The sequence below is a fragment of the Octopus sinensis genome, linkage group LG4 (genome assembly GCF_006345805.1).
Source record: "Octopus sinensis linkage group LG4, ASM634580v1, whole genome shotgun sequence".
In the NCBI taxonomy this organism is placed as follows: Eukaryota; Metazoa; Mollusca; class Cephalopoda; order Octopoda; family Octopodidae; genus Octopus; species Octopus sinensis.
In genome coordinates, this window is record NC_043000.1 from 13,399,566 (window position 1) to 13,407,851 (window position 8,286).

The following is an 8,286-nucleotide window of genomic DNA, read 5'->3' on the forward strand; positions in this document are numbered from 1 at the left end:
TTGATTTGTCTGGTCTCCTAACCACTTTACATCTATCTATCTATCTATCTATCTATCTATCTATCTATCTATCTATCTATCTATCTATCTATCTATCTATCTATCTGTCTGTCTGTCTGTCTGTCTGTCTATCTATCTATCTATCTATCTATCTATCTACCTACATATCTATCTATCTATCTATCTATCTATATATCTATCTATCTATCTATCTATCTATCTGTCTGTCTGTCTGTCTGTCTGTCTGTCTGTCTGTCTATCTATCTATCTATCTATCTATCTACCTAGCGAGCTGGCAGAAACGTTAGCACGCCGGGCGAAATGCGTAGCCGTATTTCGTCTGTCGTTATGTTGTGAGTTCAAATTCCGCCGAGGTCGACTTTGCCTTTCATACTTTCGGGGTCGATAAATTAAGTACCAGTTATGCACTGGGGTCGATGTAAACGACTTAATCCCTTTGTCTTTCCTTGTTTGTCCCCCTCTATGTTTAGCCCCTTGTGGGCAATAAAGAAATATATCTATCTATCTATCTACCTATCGGTCTATCTATCTACTTGCCTGTCTGTCTGTCTATCTATCTATCTATCTATCTATCTATCTATCTATCTATCTATCTACATATCTATATATGTATGAATGTATGTATACATGTACATATTCTTAGAATAAATGTTCTTGAGTAATGTCAAATGTTTTGCTTGTTCATTATCTGTTATTATGTATACGTATATATATGTATGTATATACGATGTATGCATGTATATGGAATGATGTTAATCCAGCACTTACAGAAAGGAGCCACTGCCGCCACTACAGTCACTACAGCCACCACCACCACCACCACGACTAACGGCATTACCATTACCACCCTAACGAATATAGCCAAGTGCACTTTTGAGAAAAGAAAAAGTCAGTCAAATATCTGTCACTGAGCGAACTTCTCGACCACATTATCCCAAATCTGTCCTGGGGGTCGATAACAAAAGTAAATGCTCCTTGAAATTAGTCATGGAGACCAGGGGTAATGTGTGGTGTGTGTGTGTGTGTGTGTGTGCGTGTGTGTGTGTGTGTGTGTGTGTGTGTACACGTACATATACATATCTATTTATCCATCTGTGTATCAATATATCTATATCTATCTATCTATCTATCTATCTATCTATCTATCTATCTATCTATATATATATATATATATATATATATATATATATATATATATACACACACAAACACATACACATATATGTTTGCACTATAGAGGGTCTCCGTTAGTCAGGGCTTATCATTTATCTGCATTTGTGTGTGCAGGTCCGAGCAAGCACAGTTTTGTGAAGGACTGATAGTTGCCCAAACATGCAACTTAACTCTTCTCCATTGCTACCGATGTTATTGAAAGGAAAGGCCGCAGCTCTTTAGGTCCGATGCAGCTTAACCACTGGCGACAAAATGCAGAGAGCTATAAGAGATATCGCAAAGCTCTCACAGCTTCCCACCAACTCCCCTTGTGGATTAGCACTTTTATTCAAATATCCCCCCCCCCCCGCCACTCAAACTCTCCAAAGGAGTGCCAACTTAGTTGTGAGGCTAAAGAGTTTACTTTGCAGCCATATAGTTTCCGGTTCGATAACACTACCCTGCGCCTTGAGCCAGTGTCAATGTTACTAGATCTGTTTGGGTAGCATCTTGTGAATGGAATTTTTTTAACAAAAGCTGCGCCCAAACTAAGTCGTATGTGTTTGCATGCACATCTGCACATATATGCGTGTGTATTCTCTATTTTGTTAATACTATATTAATCTACTTTGTAACCAGAGTGAACTGAATTCCTGTAGTATATACGCTTCACGTACCGTATTTAATAGCATGTAATCTCCAGGGATACAGGCATCCAGCAACAGGACCTCAGTAATGCCATGATGGACCGTGAAGTCTGGCGTAGCATGGTAAATTCCATTGTCTCGACCACGGTCGAACAATGATGATGATAATAGCATAAAAAACACACGCTCTCACCCACCGAAAAACAAAGTGTTTCAAAACGTCACTCTAGACCCTGTATGCAAAGTTGGGTTTATATGTTGGTTTCAAATTTTGGCACAATGCCAGCAGGTTTGGGGAGAGGCCAATTCAATTTAATCGACTCTAATGTCCACTGGTACTTATTTTAACGATTCCGAAAGATGAAAGACAAAGTCGACTTCGGCGACATTTGAACTCAGAAAGTAAAAACGGACGTAATGCCTATTTCTTTATTACCCACAAGGGGCTAAACATAGAAGGGACAAACAAGGACATACATAGGTATTAAGTCGATTACATCGACCCCAGTGCGTAACTGGTATTTGATTTATCGACCCCGAAAGGATGAAAGGTAAAGTCGACCTCGGCGGAATTTGAACTCACAACGTAACGGCAGACGAAATACCTATTTCTTTACCACCCACAAGGGGCTAAACACAGACAGGACAAACAAGGACAGACATAGGTATTAAGTCGATTATATCGACCCCAGTGCGTGACTGGTACTTATTTAATCGACCCCGAAAGGATGAAAGGTAAAGTCGACCTCGGCGGAATTTGAACTCACAACGTAACGGCAGACGAAATACCGCTAAGTATTTCGCCCGACGTGCTAACGTTTCTACCAGCTCTCCGGACGTAATGCCGTTAAGCATTTTACCCAGCGTGTTAATGCTTCTGCCAGCTTGCAGAGCCTTAAGTTGGGCTTATGTATTACAAGCTTTCGTTTACTTTTCCTGAATATGAGCTGCTGAAATCGAACTACGCAAACAGACCTGTGCGCTTTTTTTTTATGCTGTCAAATACGGTTTATTTTGTGAGTGCTCTCTTTTTACTCTTTTACTTGTTTCGTGAGGTTGTGAGCTCGAATCTCGGACCGGGCTGTGTGTTGTGTTCTTGAGCAAGACACTTTATCTCACATTACTCCAGTTCACTCAGCTGTAGAAATGAGTTGCGACGTCACTGGTGCCAAGCTGTATCGACCTTTGTCTTTCCCTTGGATAACATCGGTGACGTGGAGAGGGAAGGCTGGTAAGCATGGGCGACTGCTCGTCTTCCATAAACAACCTCGCCCGGACTTGTGTCTAGGAGGGTAACTTTCTAGGTGCAATCCCATGGTCTGTGTCGGTACCGAAGGGGGTCTCCGATACTTGTTTCAGTCATTTGACTGTGGCCATGCTGGAGCACCGCCCTTAGTCGAGCACATCGACCCAAGGACTTATTCTTTGTAAGCCTAGTACTTATTCTATCGGTCACTTTTGCCGAACCGCTAAGTTAGGATGACGTAAACACACCAGCATCGTTGTCAAGCAATGTTGGAGGGACAAACACAGACACACAAACACACACACACACCACACACACACACACACACATACATATGCACATACATATATACGACAGGCTTCTTTCAGTTTCAGTCTACCAAATCCACTCACAAGGCTTTGGTCGGCCCAAGGCTATAGTAGAAGACACTTGGCCAAGGTGCCACGCAGTGGGACTGAACCCGGAACCATGTGGTTCGTAAACCATGTGGTTCGTAAACAAGCTACTTACCACACAGTCACTCCAACGCCTAGTTTTAAATTTTCATCCACTAAGAAAATCTGCAACGAAATATTTATGTCTAAAACAAACGTAAGTTAAAATGGGTACCTTCATATATTTATAGATTAATAGACCCAGGCTTCAGAACTCAATACTGTGTGTGTGTGTGTGTGTGTGGTGTGTGTGTGTGTGTGTGTGTGTGTGTGTGTGTGTGAGCGCGCGCGTGTGTGTGCGTAAGTACATATGCAACAGCTATTGCTCTGAAACAACAGCTGAAATATAAATTATTCAACGAACGTAATCCAGCGAAGTAGATAAAAACATCAGAAAGCAATGTCTGTACGCCTGCACTACAGGATCGGCATGATGCGAATACACTAACCATCCAACGACATTGTAAGGGAGAAAAATCAGCATAAAATGGTGGACATCCTAAATTCAGTACCCTTGAGAAGAAATTAATAACTTTTAAACATCGACTCAAAGCCTTGAATGAGAAACTAGCATAGAGAAAATGATTACAAGTCCATTGCCTTCGATTCACAAACTTTATATCAGAAAACGAAAAGTACCACCTCAGTAGAAAGAAACCGTTTTCGGATCTTTTCACTTTGACCGGCAGATTTTTAAAATAATTTCTTTGTAACTAAACACTTTTAAACTTCGTATACTGGTAGCGTGTTACATAAAACATCTTTATCTCTTGGCTTTCTTGGGAAAATTCTGTAGTTTGTAAGCTATTTGTTGTTTAATTTCTTGCATTTCGGCAATTTCAACCAATCAATCACGTCTATAGAGGTGAATACAATATCTGCCGTATTTTGTCAACAACATTTTCTGGCGGTGTCATATGAATTTGTCACAATTTGTTCAAAGTGAAAAGATCCCCGTTTTCTCGAGAAATTTGAAGTATTTTGGTTTAAAATCTCATTTGGAAAGAACACTATCAACTATAATACCTTCTGCTAGAAAACAATCAAGAATGAACACTATGCCAACAAACCTTCAAATCTAGGGCTTACATTATATCTAATTGAGAGCTACATAACGGAAAGGTCCTAGGGAAAACTTATCGGTTGAATATTTGTACGAGGTGTTGACATTCTACTGAAGATCACTCATTTGTATATGTAAAGCATTTATTTAGGCGGTGAGCTGGCAGAATTGTTAGCACGCCGGGTAAAGTACCTAGCGTTATTTCGTCCGTCCTTACACTCTGAGTTCAAATACCGCTAAGGTTCACCTTGTCTTTCATCCTTTCGGGAACGATAAAATAAGTATTACCAGAGCACTGAGCTCGATGTAATCGACTTTCCCAAAATTTGAAATCGATATTTAAAGCATTTCGCGTCAATAGTCTCGGTTTCCCTAATTCTGAACAACCATTGCCTTAAACACCCAGGGGCGCTAATGGAAAAATATTACATAATGTTACTGCAATTAAAGAAAGACTCATATCTCTCTCTCTCTCTCTCTCTCTCTCCCTCTCTCTCTCCCTATATATATATATATATATATATATATATATATATATATATATATGTGTATATATATATATATACATATATATACATATATATACATATATATGTATATATATATATATATATATATATACGTTCAGCTCCATTTCTTCAATTCACTAATAATATTAAAATTCAATTATCCGCACCAACGCACGGTTGCAACACCATATGGTTGTACCTCCAACCGTGCTGTCTTCTGCTGTGATTTTTGCTACCAAGGTATCGGTTAAACTTTTGATTAATCTGCTACAAGATTATTCATCTTTCTATTTCACATAATACATACCGCTTCGTCAAGAAACTGCTACTTTAACCGATACCAATAATGGAGTTGTTCGAGATTGATGCGTCCCTTAAGGATATTCCTATACCACCGAAGGACGCCTTCCTTAAGGAGTTGGTTTGTAAAACCAACGCATTCATAAACCGGATAAGATGGCTCGTTTTCTTCCACGAGAACGAAGATCTGAAATCGAACCAGACAGCAGCATCGTCCGAATACGGCCGGCTTTTTAAAACATTGGATACGCCGCCACCTAACCCAAGACTGAAGAAGTTTGAGGACGACTTGTGGGACATAGTTAGAAAGATTAAGTTCAGGAAGTCACCCAGGAGAAATGCCCACCTCAGATACCTAGATAAAATTACCAAGGACATTAATAGAACGGACGGAGTCCTGGTCCAGTCCGACAAGACCAGGAACACATACAAGCTACCCATTAAGCAGTACCTAGATTTACTCGGTAAAGAGATCAAGAAAAATTATAGAAAAACCAATTGGAGTACCCTGAGGAAGGTAAACTTGGAAATTAAGGATATAATGTTTAAACACGGAATTCAAATGAGAACGCAGCCGCTTAGCCCTAAGCAACCCAGATTTATAGTGAAGGACCATAAACCGAACTTCCACACCAACCCAGCGCTAAGACTCATATGCCCTGCTAGCTCTGATATCGGGATAATCAGTAAGTACATTTTAGATAAATATATCCCTAGTTTAGTAAACAAGCTGAAGCTCAGCCTCTGGGCCAACTCCTCGCAGGTAGTGAAGTGGTTCTCTTCCATCCCCAATAAGAACCGTACTAGGTTCATTCAGTTTGATATCGCTAGCTTCTACCCCTCGATTAACCCTAGTGTACTAAATAAGGCCTTTTGGCATGCTCACAACAAGGCTGGCCTCACCAGAGAAGAAATAGATATCATTTTAGTTGCCAGGAAATCTTTTATTAAGTTTGATAATAAGTTGTGGATCCGTAAAGATACTCCCAATGAATTTGATGTGCCTATGGGTAGTTCGGATAGTGCGCAGATAGCCGATTTGGTCGGAATATATATTCTCTACGAATTGTCCGACCAATTCCCGGAGATCGCGGGCGGCCTGTATCGTGACGATGTCTGTTTTACCTGCAAAACACCACGAACAGAATAGTGCAGAAAACTAAGAGCAGGTTAGCTAGGTTTTTTAATAGAATGGGCATGAATATAGTTTTTGATAATGAACTCACCAAGGCTAATTTCCTAGACGTTACACTTAACCTCAATAGCGACTCATACTGCCCTTACCATAAGCCTTCCACTAATTTGAAGTATGTCAGTGTCTTCTCAAATCATGCCAAAACCGTAACAGACAATTTGGTTAAAAACATCTCTCTAAGATTGTCTGGCTTGTCCGCCAGTGCCGATATTTTTATGCAGAAAGCGGAATTTTATAACGCCGCACTATCCAAGGCCGGTTATAGGCAGAAGGTAATTTATATTGATCCGGCCCTTCCGATGCCATCATTCGGTCATCAGGATAGGGCCGTCTATAATAACATAAACAATTTAAGTAGTGACGGGAGCGCGGCGGGTGCTGGGGCAGTCGCTCCCGCATTTAATTTAGCGAACAAGGATAATTATCGGTCCGGGGGATCTCACACTAACCCAAAACCCGTTATTCATCCGAGAATCACCCACCCGAATGCGAGAGCTGGCGTCCCGACCCATCACATAGATAGGAATAAGCATATATGGTTTGTAATTCCCTTTGGTAAGCAGATTAGAACTAACCTCCCCCTCATGTTTCGACAAGCCATCGCCAATAACTTCCCCAGAAATTCCAAATATTACTCCACGGTTAACTCGCATAAAGTTAGGATAGCTTTCTCTAACACTAAAAACCTCGCCCAGATAATCGCCTCCCATAATAATAGGCTGCTTACTAAGACCCTATCACCTTTTTCCGGAGGCACAGCTTCTTCCGCTCCTGGTTTAATGCTCAGTAGGAATAATAATAGTAGTAATAATGCTATGAGAGCCAGTACAGTGACTCATAATCTCAGCTCCAACCAGGGATTATATACTAGGAGTATAGTTATAAATAGGGGTGTTGTAGTTGACGGTAACAATGGCAGTAGTGAGGTGAGCGCAGCTCGGCTCGTTAGGGTAGAGAGTCCCAATAGCAACCCCACCATCGTTTCCGGCAATAGCAGCACCACGGACACTAGCAATGACAGCACTCTGATAGATAGTGGAGAATCAGGGGTTATTCCGTTAGTTAATAGTGACGTAGTGGAAAATAAAGTAGTAAGCGGCTGCAGTTCTCGCAACAAATATAGTGACAGTAACGCAGTTCTAATTTCAGAAACTAATCCTAGCAGAATAAGATTCACGTCGGCGAACTCCAAGATCAGAAACGCCGTCTACCAATGCAAGGTTTACACGGACTCAGATGTCTACGCCTATGTAGGGGCCTCATCGTCAAGATTGGCTTTACGAATCTCCAACCATTACGCAACTTTTCGAGACATGAATAAACGCCAGACCACGGGACTCAGCAAGCTAATATGGCGATTGAAGAATACGAACTCAAGATACAGGCTGGAATGGTCAATTTTGTCGGTGGCCCTCCCATTTGATAGGGGCAGAAGGAAGTGCAACCTTTGTGTCTCCGAACTCTTCCATATATTGTTCGCCAGAGACCGGATGGTAAACGGACTTTTACAGTCGGCTTTTCGATGCCCCCATTGGCGGCGTTATACTTATCTTGCTTATAAATAACGCTTATAAATAATACCTGCACCCGGTTACACTACTTATATGAAAATTTCTGAAAAAGCCTTTAAGAGAGATATGATTAACCACTGCAAGGGGAATTACTCCTGTGAGATGAATGGGGCTTTGTTTGTGACGACGGGGGGTTTCTTTGACAAGG